General features: G+C 42.5%; 1 long non-coding RNA gene across 2 annotated transcripts in view; it reads left to right on the top strand.

Moving 5' to 3' along the window:
* The first annotated feature begins 212 nt into the window (after nucleotides 1–212).
* Nucleotides 213–19,074, top strand: part of LOC308523144 — a 32,784-nt gene continuing 13,922 nt past the window's right edge. Inside the window, exon 1 of one of the 2 annotated variants that reach the window (XR_013996301.1) lies at nucleotides 213–2,119. This is a non-coding gene — a long non-coding RNA (uncharacterized lncRNA). Of the gene's footprint in view, nucleotides 2,120–17,707; nucleotides 17,849–19,074 lie in introns of those variants that run through there. The other variant, XR_013996300.1, reaches the window with a different exon arrangement.

Here is a 19,074-nt window from a genome sequence, read left to right as displayed (position 1 = left end):
CACCAATATCATCTAAGCATTCTCTTTCTGCTTCCATCACCTTTGCAGTGAGAGCCATAGTCTTCCTGTAACAGTGTAAGGGTGGCATGACCTGGCTACTATTGGATTTCTTGGTGAACCTGGGGAAGTCTGTGCATGTTGCTGATGAATTTTATGTTAAACTAGTTTTAAAGTTCTGTTTTCTGCCCCATGTAAGTAATTTGGGAGGGAAGTGGTTGAGATACTGGAATTTGGTTCCCACGTCCCAGGAACACTGTGGGTCAGTCCAAGTTGTCTTATCCTTCCTTTTGCTTGATGAAGCCTGTTTCTGATGTTTCTATTGTGTATTTCATTCAGGTACTAACTATATTCTTCAGCTCCCTATATCTGTTTGGTTCTTTCTTATACTTTCTGTCTGCTTGCATTTTTATTATTGTCATGCCTAATTTTGATGACAATAATTAGTTCTGTATATTTTTCCAATTGAGCCCTTTTAAGGTGTTTTTTTTTTCTCTCATATCTTTGTCAGGTAATTAACATATGTTTATTAACTTAGGGCCAACTTATGGAGATTTATTTTGTTCCTCTGGTTGGATTGTTTTTCTGTTTCTTCATTTCTGTTTCTTTTGATCTTTTGTTGCGATCCCATTCTTTATAAACTTGCTTTGTATAGAACAAAAATAACTATCAGCTGTGGTAGGTTTTTAAAGGCCTGTCACACCTATTCTGGAAAGTGTAATTGGTGTGTGTGTGTGTGTATGTGTGTGTGTTTAACTCACTTTTAAAAATTTTCTATTGTAGTTGCCAATGTAATATTAGTTTCAGGTGTACGCCCCAATAATTAGACATTACATAGTTTCCGTGCTGGAGCCATTTAGCCAGAGTTATGGGGCGGGTACACTGGGGCCAGATCCTGCTTGTTTGAGACATTGTTGTAAAGACTGAAGCATAAGCCAATTTAGGCTGTTTGTATGGAATAGCCACTGGAAACAGCTTTGGTGGTCCCACATGTTGATGGGGTGAGGTGTCAGGAAATCTTCAGGGTGTGGTGAAAAGTGTGAGCCAAATTGATGGAGACTCAGCTGTGGCTCCTGTTTGCCAGCTATGTGGGTGAAAGGCTCAGAAAAGAAACAATGGCTTCTACCAAGACTTATGCCTGGGAGAAAGCTCCTTCTACAGCTCTCATCCTTCAGGTCCAACCTGTATGTCCCTGGTACCATTCAAGCTGCTGCCACAGCACTGGAGCTCACAAGGCACAAATCTGAATAAGTCAGAGCGTGAGCCCTTTAAGAGGAATTGCCTAGGACTCCATCAGCTCTCCGTCTCACTCAGCCACAATCCTTGCTGGTTTTTACAGCCAGAGTAATGGGAACATCTCTTCTTGGCATTGGAACCCGGGGCTGGAGGGCCTTCTGTGGGCTGTGACCCTTCACTCCTCAGATGCGACCTCTGCAGCTGATATGCCACTGGTGATTTTTATCCACCATGTGGGCCCAGTCCATTCTGTGACGTTGCACCTCCTACCAGTCTGGATAAGCCTTCTTTATGTCCTTAGTTTTACAACTTCATTCAGTTAGGTTTCAGTCAGTTCTGAGAGATGGTTTTCCTGTAGTTCAGTTGTATTTTTTTTTATGTGGTTGTGGGAGGTTGCCAGTGCCACAGTTACCTACACCTCCATCTTGACCAGAAGCCTGCGTGTGTGAGTTTTGTGTAACTTTCCAGTTTAAAACATATTTATTTTTATTTAGAGCCCATGATATTTTCCCATTCCTGAGTCAGAAAGAGTGAGCAGGTATTTTGGGCAAATGTACATAATTTGTTTCCATCTTTGATATGACTTTTTTATTTTGTGCTTTCTGATGCATATTGCGGTCTTTGAACTGGCTTCTGAAGTACTTTAGAAGGTAATTGTATCAGTAATTGTTGGTAAGTTAACATCTCCATGGCGGAAGGTGCTTCCTGTTCTTCTATCTCACTGAAGTCTTCTTACAGGTATTAATTCTGTACATTAAAATTGAAAGAATATTTAGCTGAGTGTATTTTCTAATTAATTTGTTATATTTCAGATATATCTTCTCAAGTTACCCAAGGTTTCTTGTCAAAGTCAGGTGTAGAAGTGTCATTCCAGAAAATGTTACAGGTAAGATATAGCAGATATGGCATTGAGAATTTACACTGAATGAAAATTTTGTAATGTGCAGGGGAATATGAAGAGAAAAAATCTTGTGAGTCATGATCTTGCCCCAAAGTGGGGCAATTACCCTCTACTTGACAACAGTTACATTGGCAGAACAATGTGTTTCTGAACAAAAAAAACTTTAAAAGTATATAGTCTCTGCTCTGGCTGCTGTGACTCAGTTGGTTGGAGTGTCACCCTGAAATGTTGTGGGTTCAATGCTTGTTGGAACACATGTAGATTTAGGGTTCGATCTCTGGTCCGGGTGTAGGCAGGAGGCAATTGATCGATCTTTCCCTCTCATCGATTTTTTTTATCTCTTTCCGTCCCCCCTTTTCTGTCTCTAAAAATCAATAAACATGTCCTCATGTGAAAACTAAAATAAATAAATGTATGTATAGTCTCTGAAGTAAAATTTCTAATATTAGAAAAGTCACCTAGTCCATTGTACAAATAATTTTTGAATGATTTAATGTAGCATTTGATTAAACAGTCAAATATTACTACAAATGAGATATTTTAAAAATGAAGGTACAAAGAGATCAACCAAAGGACTTGTATGCATGGATATAAGGCTAAGCAATGGACACAAGACACTGGGGGGTAGGGGTGGCCGGGGGAAGGTCAAGGGAGGAAAAAAAAGAAGACATATATACTACTCTTTGTAATATTTTAAGCAATAAAACAAAATTTAAAAAATAATGAAGGTACACGTTATAAATGAATTTGTAAATCCCTTAGCCAATTTTGTATTATTGTTTCATGGGAAAATAGTTCTTTTTTCAGAGTTTATAATTTTCATAACTGTGGGAGGATATATATACAACCATCATGATATCAAATAGGTAATTGAGAATAATTGTAAATGTGTAATGATATTAGAGCCCTCACTAAAAGTTTTTCTCTCTTAAATTATTATCAGAGTACATATAATGAAGAGAGAAGTCACCAATGCAATGAATCTCAGAAAAACTTTAACCAAGGGTCAAATTCTAATAACCATCAAAGAGCTCAGCTTCCACAGAATAAGTATAAATTGCCTAAAGTCTTTGAAAAAAACTCAAATATTTTTATACCTCAGGGTATTCATACTGTAGAGAAGACAGAAAGTTTTAGTGAATGTGCCAAGTCTTCCAACCAATCGTCAAATCTTACTGAACATAAAAGTACTCATATTGAGGAGGAGTCTCTCCCGTGTAATCACTACGTGAAAGTGTTTAGTCAGTCTTCTAAGTTAAATATACATAAGGAAATCCGTACTGCAGAGAAGCCTTACAAATGCAAAGAATGTGATAAAGCCTTTAAGTGGCAGGCAAATGTTATTTTACATCAGAGAATTCATACTGGAGAAAAGCCTTATAAATGTAGAGAATGTGGCAAAGCTTTTATCCAGAGCTCATATCTTACTCGACATCAGATAATTCATTCTGGAGAGAAGCCTTATAAATGTACTGAATGTGGCAAAGCTTTTAGCCACTGTTCAAACCTTAGCCATCATCAGAGAATTCATACTGGACTAAAGCCTTATAAATGTAGAGAATGTGGTAAAACCTTTATCCGGAGCTCAAGTCTTACTCGGCATCAGATTATTCATTCTGGAGAGAAGCCTTATAAATGCAGAGAATGTGGCAAAACTTTTATCCAGAGCTCACATCTTACTCGACATCAGATAATTCATTCTGGAGAGAAGCCTTATAAATGTACTGAATGTGGCAAAGCTTTTAGCCACTGTTCAAACCTTACCGATCATCAGAGAATTCATACTGGAGAGAAGCCGTATAAATGTAGAGAATGTGGTAAAACCTTTATCCGGAGGTCAAATCTTACTCAACATCAGAAAATTCATTCTGGAGAGAAGCCTTATACATGTAGAGAATGTGGTAAAGCCTTTAACCAGGGCTCACAACTTGCTAAACATCAGAAAATTCATTCTGGAGAGAAGCCATTTAAATGTGAAGAATGTGGCAAAGCCTTTACCCGGGGCTCACATCTTACTCAACATCAGAATATTCATTCTGGAGAGAAACCCTATAAATGTTCAGAATGTGGCAAAGTCTTTAGCTGGTATTCAGCCTTTTCCAAACATCAGAGAAATCACTCAGGACACAAACTCTTATAAATGTGCAGATGTCAAAATGCCTTCACATCATATTTAAACATTTATAGCATCAGAGGACTCAACTAGAGAGAAGCCTTAGAAACACAGAATGTGGCAAAGCCTTTACCCACTGCTCAAATCTTACCAAGTATATGAGAATGCATACCTGAGAGAAGCTTTACAAATGTGAAGAGTATGACAAAGCCTTTAACCTTGCTATTGCTGTACTCAATATTGGGAAATTTATAGCAAATAGAAGCTATATAATAAAAGCCTAAGCAACCCTTACAGCAGAACAACCAGAATGACTGGCTACTATGATGTCCACTGACCACCAGGGGGCCAGTGCTCAACACAGGTGCTGCTCCTTGGTGGTCAGTGCGCTCCCACAGGGGGAGCGCTGCTCAGCCAGAAGTCAGGATCACGGCTGACGAGCATAGTGGCAGTGGCAGGAGCCTCTCCTGCCTCCATGGAAGTGCTAAGGAGCAGCAAGCGAAGTGGTAAAGAGCAGCGAGCAGGCAGGCGGTAGCTGCAAGGGGTCCCAGACTGCAAGAGGGATGTCCTGCTATTGGCTTAGGCCTGTTCCCCACAGGGAGCGGGCCTAAGCCCGCAGGTGGACATCCCCTGAGGGGTTCCGGACTGTGAGAGGGCACTGGCCGGGCTCAGGGGACCCCCCCACTCTAGTGCACAAATTCTGTGCACCGGGCCACTAGTATAAATATAAAGAATATGGAAAAACTTCCAACCATTGCCCAAACCTCACTGAATATCATACCAGAGAGAAACCTTACAATGGAGAGAATTTGATAACACCTTTACCCAGTGTTGAAACCTTAATCAGTATCACATAATTTATGCTTTACTGAAAGAATACAAATATAAACAATCTGGCAAAACCTTTAACCATTGCTCAAGCTCCAATTTACTTTAGAGCAATGGTTGCCAAGTTTTCAGACCTCATGGACCACCAGTGGTCTGCAGACCACCAGTTGGCGACCACTGCTGCAAAGGTTTCCTTAAACCAGCGGTCGCCAACCTTTCAGACCTCATGAACCACCAGTGGTCTGTGGACCACCGGTTTGCGACGGTTGCTTTAAAAATTTATAGTGGAGAGATGCCATACAAATATAAAAAGTTCTGCAGATTGTTTTCAGCATTTACTGGTACATCTTAACTGCCACATGAGTATTTTTACTGGAGAAAAACTTAAAATGTTAAACAATATGCAAACCCTATACATGGACGTACAATCTTTCTGCATATCAGAGAATGCATACTCGTGAGAAATTCTACTTTTGTAATAAATGATAAAAAATCTTTCCTCAAAATACATACAGTGGGGCCTTGACTTACGAATGTCCCGACTAACGAGTTTTTTGAGATACCAGCTGTCTCTGCCGATTTTTTGCATTAAGTTGATAATTTGAGTTAACGAGCTCCTTAACGAGCTTGGTCTCCGAACGAATTAAACTCATAAGTCAAGGCCCCACTGTATTTCAGAAAACCCCACAGCATTTGTACTTGAAAGTAGTAAGTCAGTAACACTTTTCAAATATGAGTTTAAATCAAAATACATATTTTAAAGACTATAGTAAGGAAAGTTACATGATTTTTTAGTATAAATCAAAATACCGTCCGAACTGGTTTGGCTCAGTGGATAGAACGCCAGCCTGTGGACTCAAGGGTCCCAGGTTTGATTCCGGTCAAGGGCATGTACCTTGGTTATGGGCACATCCCCAGTAGGGAGTGTGCAGGAGGCAGCTGATTGACGTTTCTCTCTCATCCATCTTTCTAACTCTTTATCCCTCTCCCTTCCTCTCTGTAAAAAATCAATAAAATATATTGAAATCAAAATAAATCAAAATACCAAGGGGATGAATATTAGGACAAATGTAATTGTCTCCACTGAATCCTTTTTTATTGCAACAGTTATTTGTGGCTTTTTTAAACAAAAGTATTCATGTGATTTCTCTCTTAATTCATTTCATGATCTTTGAATGCTTGTAATGTCTATTTCAACCCAAGACAATACATGTGCTTTGAAATACTTTGTTTAGACAATGTGTGGACTTAATATGTTCATTAATAAAGATGAAGTAATTGAAATATGTTAACAGTGATGTGTAATGAATGAGGTTTTGACATGCCATCAGTCTTAATGTTTCCCACCTTATTCACCATTGTAGGTAACAATTTGTAATGCAGTGGAGTGACGTTTACTCACAGGCTTTAAACCTTAAATAATGTGTAAAGAGTTTACCCATAATTTATTTTTTTATTCATTGTACCTGCTGGGACATTATGATGGTTACAAAAAAATATGTAGTGAGAGTATTGTTGTGGGTTTATGTAAAAGTCTGTGGTGTTTCAGCATTATCATTTATTTTGTGTAGTTAAGTAAAGAACTGACCTCCCATGAATCTCTAGTGCATACAGACACCAACTTACAGTGTCACAAGTGAATGTAAGTTTTGATATGATTTCTCCAGCAGTCCTTGTGAACAGTAGTCTTTTGTGCACCCCAGGGCCTTCAATTTGTATGCCCCTTATGTAAGGTTTCTGAAGAGCTAGCCAAACTTTGCTGATTTTGCTGCTGCTGTCGCCTCACCACTCACCGCCCTCTGCCGCCACTCACCAGTCCTGCCCTGCCGCCACCCTCACCGCCCCCCCCAGCCCCCAACCCCGCCCCATTTGCTGTGGTTCCCCGTTCGCGATTCTGCAATTGGAGCCTGCGGGGTGGGGGTGGGGGGGAAGGACCGAGAGGTGGTCAATGTATCTCTTGGCAACTGGTCGAGTGGTCATTCCAGTCCTTATGCTTATGATTCCTGGCCTTTTATTATATAGGATTCCTGTGACTTCCTCAATTCCTTATCCCCCAACATGTAGACTTCATTTCCTTGTTCACTTTTGTGTACCCTTGCACCCTGTATAGTACATTCAGCCCTCAGTTACTTTAACTATCTTGTACCTTGCAGTCCTTTTTTAAAAAAATATATTTTATTGATTTTTTACAGAGAGGAAGGGAAAGGGATAGAGAGTTAGAAACATCGATGAGATAGAAACATCGATCGGCTGCCTCTTGCACACCCCCCACCGGGGATGTACCCTCAACCAATTCTTGACTGGAATCGAATCTGGGACCCTTCAGTCCTCAGGACGACACTCTATCCACTGAGCCAAACCGGTCAGGGCTGCTGTCCTTTTGAATGGTGAATTGTGTGACTCAAATGCATGTTCAAAGCCTGAAATTCAGTACCTGTACCTGTGGGAATAGGGTCTTTGTAGATGTAATCAAGTTAAAATGAGGTCAGACTGGACTAGAATGAGACCTAACACAATGTCTGGGTTTCCTCAAAGAAAAGGGAAGTTGGACCTACAGATACAAAGAACACCTTTGATGATGAAAGCAGATAGAGTGATGAAGGTATAGGCCACAGAGAGCCAAAGGTGCTGACATCCACGGGGCAGAAGCAAGGGTTAAGACTTAATCCCTCTAGACTTCTAGGTAGATAGAGCATGACACTGCCCACAATGTGATTTTAGACCTTTTGCTTCCAGGACTGTCAAAAGTATTTTTCTACAGTCTTAAGCTCTGGGGAATTGGTGCAGGTCCTCGCACTTTCTCTTCTCCTGCACTCTGGGACCCCTGGAACCCAGACTGCAGCTCCAGTTTATCCTTATGCCCTTTTTTCTATAGCCCTTTTCCACTCTGCTGCTGCATTCAGCCACACACTGTCAGTTGTCCACACACACTAAGTTTCCCACCATAGTCTTTGACCTAAAGTGGCAATGCTCACTGCACTTTCAAAGTTCTGAACATTGGAAGCCATTTCCACATGCATTGTTGTAGTGTAGGCGGGATCATGGATGAGGGAAATAGCCACCCTGTTAGGCACCCAGAGGACTGTAGTTACTACTGTGTATCCATACATGAGCATGTTACTGAGATATGCTCATTCATGGGACCTGTTAATGTGATATTTTTATAAACCTGAGTACACCCATGTGAGCTTCTGTCATGGCATGTTTGATTATGAGTATGTATGAATGTGATTATGAGTATGTGGTGTGGGCAGGAGTGTGAGTGCGTGATAGAATATGAGTGAGGATATGCATTTTTGCATTTTATTTTATTTTATTTTATTTTAATTTTAATTTTATTGATTTTTTACAGAGAGGAAGGGAGAGGGATAGAGAGTCAGAAACAACGAGAGAGAAACATCGATCAGCTGCCTCCTGCACACTCCCCACTGGGGATGTGCCCGCAACCAGGGTACATGCCCTTGACCGGAATCGAACCCGGGACCCTTCAGTCTGCAGGCTGACGCTCTATCCACTGAGCCAAACCGGTCAGGCCATTTTTGCATTTTAATGTGTGGTGAACCTTTGTACAAGTGTGTTGATGTGCTATGTATATTTGTTTATGTACAGAGCATGAGTTGTCTACTGGCTCATTTCTTCTTTCTTTCTGATAAAATGTCTTTCAAAATCTTTGGCTTTGGTACCATCTGGAACATTTAATTCACAGTCATCTTAATTTTTTTTTAATTATTGAAGTCAAAGTACATTGTGTCTTGGTCTCACCACTGAGCTATGATGTGGCTGCTTTAAATTAGCGCTCAGGTTCCTGAGAGATGTGTGAATAAACACCTGAATGTTGTGAAAATCTAGGATTTACATTTTTCTGATAATTGCAGGGCATTTTGTATTCTTTTTTTTTTTATTGCTTAAAGTATTACAAAGGGTATTACATATGTCTCCTTTTTCCCCCCGCCCTTGACAATCCCCTGGCCTCCCCTACCCCCCCAGTGTCTTATGTCCATTGGTTATGCTTATATGCATGCATATAAGTCCTTTGGTTGATCTCTTACCCCCCCTTCTGTCCCCCTACCCTCCCCGGCCTTCCCGCTGCAGTTTGACAGTCTGTTTGAGGCAGCACTGCCTCTGTATCTGTTTTTGTTCATAAGTTTATAATGGTCTTTATTATCCATGAATGAGTGAGATCATGTGGTATTTTTCCTTCATTGACTGGCTTTTTTCACTTAGCATAATGCTCTCCAGTTCCATCCATGCCATTGCAAATGGTAAGAGTTCCTTCTTTTTTACAGCAGCGTAGTATTCCATCGTGTAGATGTACCACAGTTTTCTAATCCATTCATCTACTGATGGACACTTAGGCTGTTTCCAGATCTTAGCTATGGTGAATTGTGCTGCTATGAACATATGGGTGCAAATATCCTTTCTGATTGGTGTTTCTGATTTCTTGGGATATATTCCTAGAAGTGGGATCACAGGGTCAAATGGGAGTTCCATTTTTAGTTTTTTGAGGAAACTCCATACTGTCTTCCATAGTGGCTGCACCAGTCTGCATTCCCACCAGCAGTGCATGAGTGCTCCTTTTTCTCCACATCCTCTCCAGCACTTGTCGTTTGTTGATTTGTTGATGATAGCCAGTCTGACAGGTGTGAGATGGTACCTCATTGTTGTATTGATTTGCATCTCTCGGATGATTAGTGACTTTGAGCATGTTTTCATATGTCTCTTGGCTTTCTGAATGTCCTCTTTTGAAAGGTGTCTATTTAGATCCTTTGCCCATTTTTTGATTGGATTTTTTATCTTCCTTTTGTTAAGATGTATGAGTTCCCTATAAATTTTGGAGATTAGGCCCTTATCAGATATGACATTGGCAAATATGTTTTCCCACGCAGTGGGCTTTCTTGTTGTTTTGCTGATGGTTTCTTTTGCTGTGCAGAAGCTTTTTATTTTGATGAAGTCCCATTTATTCATTTTCTCTTTAGTTTCAATTGCCCTCGTAGCTGTATCAGTGAAGAAATTGCTTCGGCATATGTCTGAGATTTTGTTGCCTTTGGATTCTTCTAGAATTTTTATGGTTTCCCATCGTACATTTAAGTCCTTTATACATGTTGAGTTTATTTTTGTGTATGGTGTAAGTTGGTGGTCTAGTTTCATTTTCTTGCATATATCTGTCCAATTTTCCCAACACCATTTATTGAAGAGACTATCTTGACTCCATTGTATGTTCTTGCCTCCTTTGTGAAATATTAATTGAGCATATTGGTTCGGGCCGATTTCTGGGCTCTCTATTCCATTGATCTATATGTCTATTCTTGTGCCAGTACCAGGCAGTTTTGAGAACAGTGGCTTTGTAATATAGCTTGATATCTGGTATTGATATCCCACCTATTTTGTTCTTTCTCAGGATCGCTGCAGCTATTCGGGGTCTTTTTTTATTCCAGATGAATTTTTGGAGAGTTCCTTCTAGATCTGTGAAGTATGCCGTTGGTATTTTAATGGGAAGTGCGTTGAATTTATAGATTGCTTTGGGTAGTATGGACATTTTGATGATGTTGATTCTACCAATCCATGAACACGGTATGTTCTTCCATCTGTTTATGTCTTCCTCTATCTCTTTTTTCAACATCCTGTAGTTTTCTGAGTAGAGGTCTTTTACCTCTTTAGTTAAGTTTATTCCTAGGTAGCTTAATTTTTTTGGTGAGATGGTAAATGGGATTGTTTTTTTAGTCTCTCTTTCTGAAAGTTCACTATTGGTGTATAGAAATGCCTTAGATATCTTGGGGTTAATTTTGTATCCTGCTACATTGCCAAATTCATGTATTAAGTCTAGTAGTTTTTTGATGGAGACTTTAGGGTTTTGTATGTATAATATCATGTCATCTGCAAATAAGGACAGTTTTACTTCCTCTTTTTCCAATTTGGATGCCTTTTATTTCTTCTTGTCTAATTGCAATGGCTAATACTTCCAGTACTATGCTGTACAGGAGTGGTGAGAGTGGGCATCCCTGTCTTGTTCCTGTTCTTAGGGGAAATGGTGTTAGTTTTTGTCCATTGAGTATGATGTTGGCTGTGGGCTTGTCATATATTGATTTTATTATGTTGAGGTATGATCCTTCTACTCCCACCTTGCTGAGAGTTTTTATCAAAAATGGGTGTTGGATTTTGTTAAATGCTTTTTCTGCATCAATTGATATGACTATGTGGTTTTTTTCTTTCAATTTGTTTATGTGATGTATCACGATTATTGATTTTCGGATATTGTACCATCCTTGCATCCCTGGGATAAATCCTACTTGGTCATGGTGTATCATCTTTCTGATGTACTGCTGAATCCGATTTGCTAAGATTTTGTTGAGGATTTTGGCATCTATGTTCATGGGGGATATTGGCCTGTAATTCTCTCTCATTGTGTTGTCTTCACCTGGTTTTGGTATTAGGGTGATGCTGGCTTCATAGAATGAGCTTGGAAGTGTTCCTTCCTCTTGAATTTTTTGTAGTAGTCTGAGGAGGATAGGTTTTAGTTCTTCCTTGAATGTTTGGTAAAACTCCCCTGTGAAGCCGTCTGGTCCTGGGCTTTTGTTTGATGGAAGCTTTTTGATGACTGCTTAAATTTCTTCCACAGTTATTGGCCTATTGAGATTTTTAGATTCTTTCTGATTGAGTTTTGGAATGTTGTATTTTTCTAGGAATTTGCCCATTTCCTCCAGGTTGTCTAGTTTGTTGGAGTAGAGTTGTCCATAGTATTTTCTAACAATCATTTGTATTTCTGTGGGATCTGTTGTTATTTCGCCTCTATCATTTCTGATTTTGTTGATTTGGGTCCTTTCTCTTTGCTTCTTGGTGAGCCTGGCTAGAGGTTTGTCAATCTTGTTTATCCTTTCAAAGAACCAGCTCTTGGTTTCATTGATTTTCTGTATTGTGTTTTTGGTCTCTATGTCATTTATTTCTGCTCTAATCTTTATTATCTCCTTCCTTCTGCTCACTCTGGGGTTTTCTTGTTGCTCTCTTTCTAATTCTTTAGATGTTGAGTTAGATGATTTACTACCATTTTATCTTGGTTTTTGAGATAGGCCTGTAGAGCTATAAACTTCCCTCTCAGGACTGCTTTCATTGTGTCCCATAGATTTTGGATTGTTGTGTTTTCATTGTCATTAGTTTCCAGGATGTTTTTAATTTCTTCTTTGATCTCATTGGTAACCCAATGAATCCTATCTAATAAAAGAGAAACATGGTAATTAGCCATACCTGCGCTACCCTTCCCATTGGCTAATCAGGGTGATATGCAAATTAACTGCCAGCCAAGATGGCCGGCAGCAAGGCACCTTGAAGCGAACATGAAGCTTGCTTGCTTCAGTGACCGAGGACTCCAGTGTTCCCTGCCTGCCACTGCCGGCCTCTGAGCTTGCAGTTTGAAACATTGTTACAAATATAGAAGCTAAACAAAACCCCAGAAACCTGCTTTCAGCCAGCTGGGATCTCAGAGCTGGAGTTGAAACAGTGTTTCGATTATAGAACCCAAACAAACCAGATACCTGCTTTCAGCAGCTGAGGCCTAAGAGCTGGAGCCAAGCCTCAGAGCTAAAAAGAAAATAAAAAGAAAAAAGAAAAAATGGAGCGGTTGGGAGCTTCAGTCACCCGCCAGCCTGAAAACAGCCCTCAGCCCCTCACCCAGACTGGCCAGGCACCCCCGAGGGGACCGCCACCCTGAAGGGGGTGTGACCAGCTGCAAACAGCCATCATCCCCTCACCCAGGCTGGCCAGGCACCCCAGTGGGGCCCCCACCCTGATCCAGGACCCCCTTCAGGGCAAACCAGCCGGCCCCCACCCGTGCACCAGGCCTCTATCCTATATAGTAGAAGGGTAATATGCCTCCCAGCACCGGGATCAGCAGAGCCACGAGGCCTCCCATCACCAGGATCAGCGTGACGGGGGAAGCGCCCAAACCCCCTGATCACCCTGTGGCTCTGTGTGTGACAGGGGGCGGGGCCACAACCTCCCTATCTGCCCTGCTCTGTTTGTGGCAGAAGAAGGCACCCCAACCCCCTGATCAGCCCTGCTCTGTGCCTGATAGGAGGGAGCTCCCCAAACTTCTGATTGCCCTGGGGCTCTGTGTGTGTCAGGGTGCAGCGCCCCAACCCCCTGATTGGCCCTGCTCTGTGTGTGACATGGTGCGGCCCCCCACCCCCCCGCCACGGGACCTGCTCTGTGTGTGACGGGGTAGAGCCATAACCTCCCCATGGGACCTGCCCTGAGTGTGACAGGTTGCATCGCCCCATCACCCTGATCGGCCCTGCTCTGTGGATGACAGGGGGCGGTGCCCCAACTCCCCTATCGGCTCTACTGTGTGGGTGACGGGGGAGCTCCTCAACCTCCTGATTTGCCCTGCTCTGTGCATAACAGGAGGGAGCTCCCCAACTCCCTGATGGGCCCTGATCTGTGCATGACAGGGGGGAGCTCCCCAACCCCCTGATGGAGCCTGCATCCTGCCCCCACCCTGGCCGCTACTTGTCTCTGCACGCTGTGCACCGGCCTGGAGCGGCCAGAGCTGGGCGTAAGCCGGGTGTCCTACCTCTGATTGGCTGGTGGGCGTGGCTCAGGGCATAGCAAAGGTATGGTCAATTAGCATCTTTGTCTTGTATTTAGTGTAGATATGCATATCAATGGACACAGAGAATAGTGTGGTAAAGGCCTGGGAAGGCCTACTGAAATCATCTTTTGTATAAAGTCTCTCTTTATTTTTTATTTATTTATTTATTTATTTATTTATTTTAATATATTTTATTGATTTTTTACAGAGAAGAAGGGAGAGGGATAGAGAGTTAGAAACATCTATGCGAGAGAAACATCGATCAGCTGCCTCCTGCACGCCCCACACTGGGGATGTGCCCGCAACCAAGGTACATGCCCTTGACCGGAATCGAACCTGGGACCCTTGAGTCCGCAGGCTGATGCTCTATCCACTGAGCCAAACCGGTTCGGCAATTTATTTTTTTTTTAAATATATTTTATTGATTTTTCACAGAGAGGAAGGGAGAGAGATAGAGAGTTAGAAACATTGATGAGAGAGAAACATCGATCAGCTGCCTCCTACACATCCCCCACCGGGGATGTGCCCGCAACCCAGGTACATGCTCTTGACCGGAATCGAACCCGGGACCCCTCAGTCCGCAGGCTGATGCTCTATCCACTGAGCCAAACCGGCTTCGGCAAAGTCTCTCTTTAGATAAACCCAGATTTTTTTTAGTTGACAGTGTTAAATATGTGTTCCATGTGTTCTTAAAAAATATAGTCTCGCCAGGCCAGTGTGGTTCAGTGACTGAGCGTTGACCCATGCACCAGGTCAGCAGTCTGATTCCTGTTCTGGGCACATGCTGATTTCAAGCTCATTCCCCAGCAGGAGGCGTGCAGGAGGCCGCTGATTGATGTTGATGTCTCTCATGGATGTTTATGTCTTTCCCTCTCCCTTCTTCTCTCTCTCTAAAAAAAAATATATACAAAAATAAAAAAAATCTATATATATGGTCTGTGATTTTGTGATATAGAATTTAACTCACCAGGTCAAACTAATTTTTATGTTTTTCAGTTTTTCGAAGCCTTCAATAATTGTGAAGATTTTAATAACCTAATAATTTGCATGTTTTATAATGATAGTACAGGGAGACACATGTCAAAAATTTCCAGTGATTAAGGAAATACTCCTTTTAGTCATGTGAATACTCCTTTTATCCATTTCACTCCCTTGTAAATTTTATAATCAGCAAAACTCCCCATGAACAGCATGGATGCTTGACTTTGATCTGTAATTGGGTTTTCTCCAACAGTTCTGAGTTTGATAAAAAGTTCATGTGAAAATGGGAGCCTGTGTTGAAAGCTCTTTTGTGGCAACATGGTTAGTTGGTGATATTACTACAGACAGTAAATCTACATAATCTACCTTGTCAAGATCGTCAAATCTAAGCCAAACACTGTATTAAAAACACATATATATGCTGGAAGCCAATGCCTGGAATGGTTTGATGAAAAGATGGGGTTAAGCTTTCAGTTACCTCAGGCTTAACTATAGAGATCAATATTGAGTAGCATAGTATAAGTGTAACCCAGTCAAATCTTTCAAAATGGTTCCTTAGTTTCATAACATGGAAGAATCCTTCCTAGTATCAAAACCAACACTTGCAATAGAGATAGGGAAAGTTTCAATCCACTCTTCATTAATGAACAAATATCGCAGTTATATATATTAGAGAAAAAATTACTTACAAATATGATGAATTTGGCTGTCTTTAGGAAGATGAATCTTCAGTAATCCTGAGAATCTCCTACTTGGGGAAGGTGTCTTAAAATATAATGCACTGGACAATGTATTTTACCAAGAGTTGAACTTTACCAAACTTTAGTAAATATACATGTAAAAGAAATCTTAAAAATACATCGTGTGGCAAAGTTCTTATCCAAATGTCAACAGTTGGGGGATAATCATGTTATTGAGTTTATAATGAAATCTTACATATTTTATGAGTAATGATGTTTAAATCTTACAAAATATTAGGTAAGTCAAATGTAATGAATGTCAAAAGAGTACAACAAAGGCATAACCTGGGGAAACTTCGTATATGAATATGGCAGTGACAACTTATCAGTTTATTATATGCTAAAGGAGAGTTTATCCAAAATGCCTTGATCTCATCAAAAGTTCTTACTGGACAGAAATGTTGCACATGTAGGGATTTGAGGAAAAAATGTAACTCATCATGGATATGATGTCATAGATATTGCTTTAAAGTTTCTTGACGGTTTGAATGAGACCTCTGGAAATTGATTAGATTGTTTTACTTTCTTTAAGGTTCATTTGAAAGAGGATAGACATCTCTACCCAATGTCTTTAGAAATAATGCAAACATTTCCATATGGTAAAAGCCAATTCTATTGTCTTCTTGTTGTTTTTTAACATATTTTTATTGATTTCGAAGAGGCAGGGAGGGGGAGAGAGATAGAAACATCAATGATGAGAGAGAATCATTGATTGCCTGCCTCCTGCACACCTCCACAGGGGATCGAGCCCGCAACCTGGGCATGTACCCTTGACCAGAATTGAACCGGCCACTCGTCAGTCAGCAGGCCAACACTCTATCCACTGAGCCAAACCAGTTAGGGAAAATTCTATTGTCTTGTAACAGTACAAGACATTTATTATCCACGCCTGCGAGAACTTCATAAGTAGAAAACAAGCAAAAAGCTAAAATATAAAAAAGTGCATAAAAATACTCCTTTTTTGCATAAATATAAAGTAAATTTGAAATTGAATTATATACAGAAGTTAATGACTAATTATGTTGTCAGAAAAATTTATCTCAACAAAGGTGTTGGAGTTTATCATTCCCCTCAAGTGTCGAATATATAAATAACAATACAATTTATGTCTATTTCCTAAAAGTTATTGCTGCATTTTAAAAAAATATATGTTTATTGATTTCAGAGGGGAAGGGAGAGGGAGAGAGAGATAGAAACATCAGTGATGAGAGAGAATCATTGATTGGCTGCTTCCTGTGTGCCCCACACTGGGGACCAAGCCCACAACCCAAGCATGAGCCCTTGACCAGAATCGAACCCAGGACCCTCAGTCCACAGGCCGACGCTCTATCCACTGAGCCAAACCAGCTAGGGCTGCATATTTTTTAAGAAGCATGGATGGTGATCTAAATTATCACATGCTTCATCCCTCCAGGTCTTGTCTTTTTAAAAGTCTCTGCATCTGAGCACAGGGTGAGTGGGGAATGGGAACGGAAATGGTGTTCTGATAGATGTTTGTCTGTGATGGCCTGTTTCCCAAAGGTAGAATTTTGAATTTCACACAGATACAATTTTGAATTTTACCTTCACGTTTGCGTCTCCTGCACAGACAACTGCACTCCTTGCTTCATTAAATTACTTATTTGGGTCGTTGTTCCATCCAATCATCGCTCCACCACAACTCTGCCAGGTTCTCAGACCCCAGAGCTGGAGTTCAGCTGGCATCTCTGCCAATACTCACCGGCGAGTCCACCACTTCCCAATAGAAGTTCTGAGCAAATCCGTTTTCATCCTGTTAAAACAAAGACATTGTAGCTTTCTACGTAAGTGGCCCACTGAACTCTACATTTTACATTAAACATTTTGAAATATCACCTTAAAACGGGCAGGGAGTAGTCCTGCTTTACAGGGCACAAAAGAAATTGCACAGGTTCAGAATTCAGAAAATACAAACTGTGAGGCAAGCGGACAGGAGTAGGGGCCCAGCTATCATCCCCGGCGACGCTGACCCTGGTCATCCTGGGGCTGGGCTCCACCTCCAGTAGGCAATGTGCTCCAGCATCGGTTCCGCCACTTTTCCCACCGGACAGGCCACACCCTCGTTTAGGCCGCAGTGCATTTCACGCGCCTCCCCAGTTCCTGGAGCTCAGCCCAACCAAGCACCCCAGGTGCAGCCTCCGAGTCTAACCCCCTGTACACGCCCCGCGCTTCGACCCGCCCCGCCCTCCTGTTGTCCCCGGAGCTCCGGCCGCCCCAAACCCCGCCCATCGCCCGCCCGCCGCAAGCCCCCCCCCACACGCCCCCTTTGCCGCCCCGCGCACGCGCAGTTACTTCCGGACCCGGAAGCGGCTGGTGCAGAGGGAAGGTAACCGTGGCGTCTGAGACCTTTGGTCTTTCTCCTTTAAACCTCCGCATCTCAGCCCACAGCCCTGCACGTGTGAAGCCCGAGGGCCGAGGAGACCTTGAAACCCCGAACCCCCCTCCCATCAGCAGTAAGTCTCGCGTCCCGGTGAGACCTCTGACCCCGAGGGCTTCGCTGCGGGTTTGAGACCCGCGTTCCCTTTGGCTGAAACTGTTGAGCCCTCTCTGCCTGCGGTCTGCCTTCCCGGGGCCCCTGCTCAGGTCCGCGCGCGGTTTTCCTGCTAAAACCGTTCACGGGCATCCCTCCGGGGTGTCCCACGGAGCTGTCACCTCCCCCCACGCAGGGATTGGCTTCGTGGAAGGCGTGACTGCGACTGGGTGGCCCTGAAAGGGGCGCAATGAGGGTGAGTGGGAATCAGAGAAAGAGATAATGAGAAGAAATAAAGTAGTGAGAGGGCAGAAAGGTCAGTGAGGGGGCCCATAAGGAGACAGCAAATTGAGGACGTGGAAGGCCCTTGCAAATCGACTGTTAAGTATGAAAGAGGAACTCGGGAAAGTGGTAAATGGAGAACAAGTAGAGACCCATGGAGGAAAGGGGGGAGCTCTAGAGACGTGAAGGGGAGCAAAAGGGTGAGGAGCCCTTGGTTAGTAGCGGTGGGGCCCCGAAGGGCGAGGCACCTGAGATGGAGAGAGTCAGGAGAAAAAGTTGGATGAGGCCTGTGCAGGGGCTGGAAGGGAGGAAGGGATGACCGAGCCCAGCAAGAATCAGCACTGTGTTGCCCTGACCGGTTTGGCTCAGTGGATAGAGCGTTGGTCTGCAGACTGAAGGGTCCCAGGTTTGATTCAGGTCAAGGGCATGTACCTGGGTTGCGGGCACATCCCCAATAGGGGGCGTGCAGGAGGCAGCTGATTGATGTTTCTCATCTACTCATCTATGTTTCTCTCTATTCCTCTCCCTTCCTCTCTGTAAAATATCAATAAAATAGAGAAAATAATCAGCTTAGCCAGACGGTGGTGCCAGGGAGTCTGGCAGGAGAGGTGGAACCAGAGGGGAAGCAGAAGGGGCACAGGGATGGGGAGAGAAAGGCGAAATGTATGGAGGTGGAGAACAATCGGAGATTTTAGGGAGAAAGGGCTACTGATGGTGACGGTTCCAGTAATTTCGCGGAAGGGGTATAGGAAAGGAATAGAATAAAGGGGAGACAGGAGCGAGGGGGAACACAGGCAAGGACAGTGGAGAGAAACAAAGGAAAGAGAGCGACCTAAACGGATTGAGAAACAGAAGAGGAGGAAGGGAACCCCGTTCTGGGTGAGTGGAAAACTGATGGATGTGGGTGATTAAGTTGTTATGTGATGA

Source organism: Myotis nattereri (genome assembly GCF_964212035.1).
Source record: "Myotis nattereri genome assembly, chromosome: 8".
NCBI lineage: Eukaryota > Metazoa > Chordata > Mammalia > Chiroptera > Vespertilionidae > Myotis > Myotis nattereri.
The sequence above is the reverse complement of the archived record's forward strand: the minus strand, read 5'-3'. Positions and strand labels throughout refer to the sequence as shown.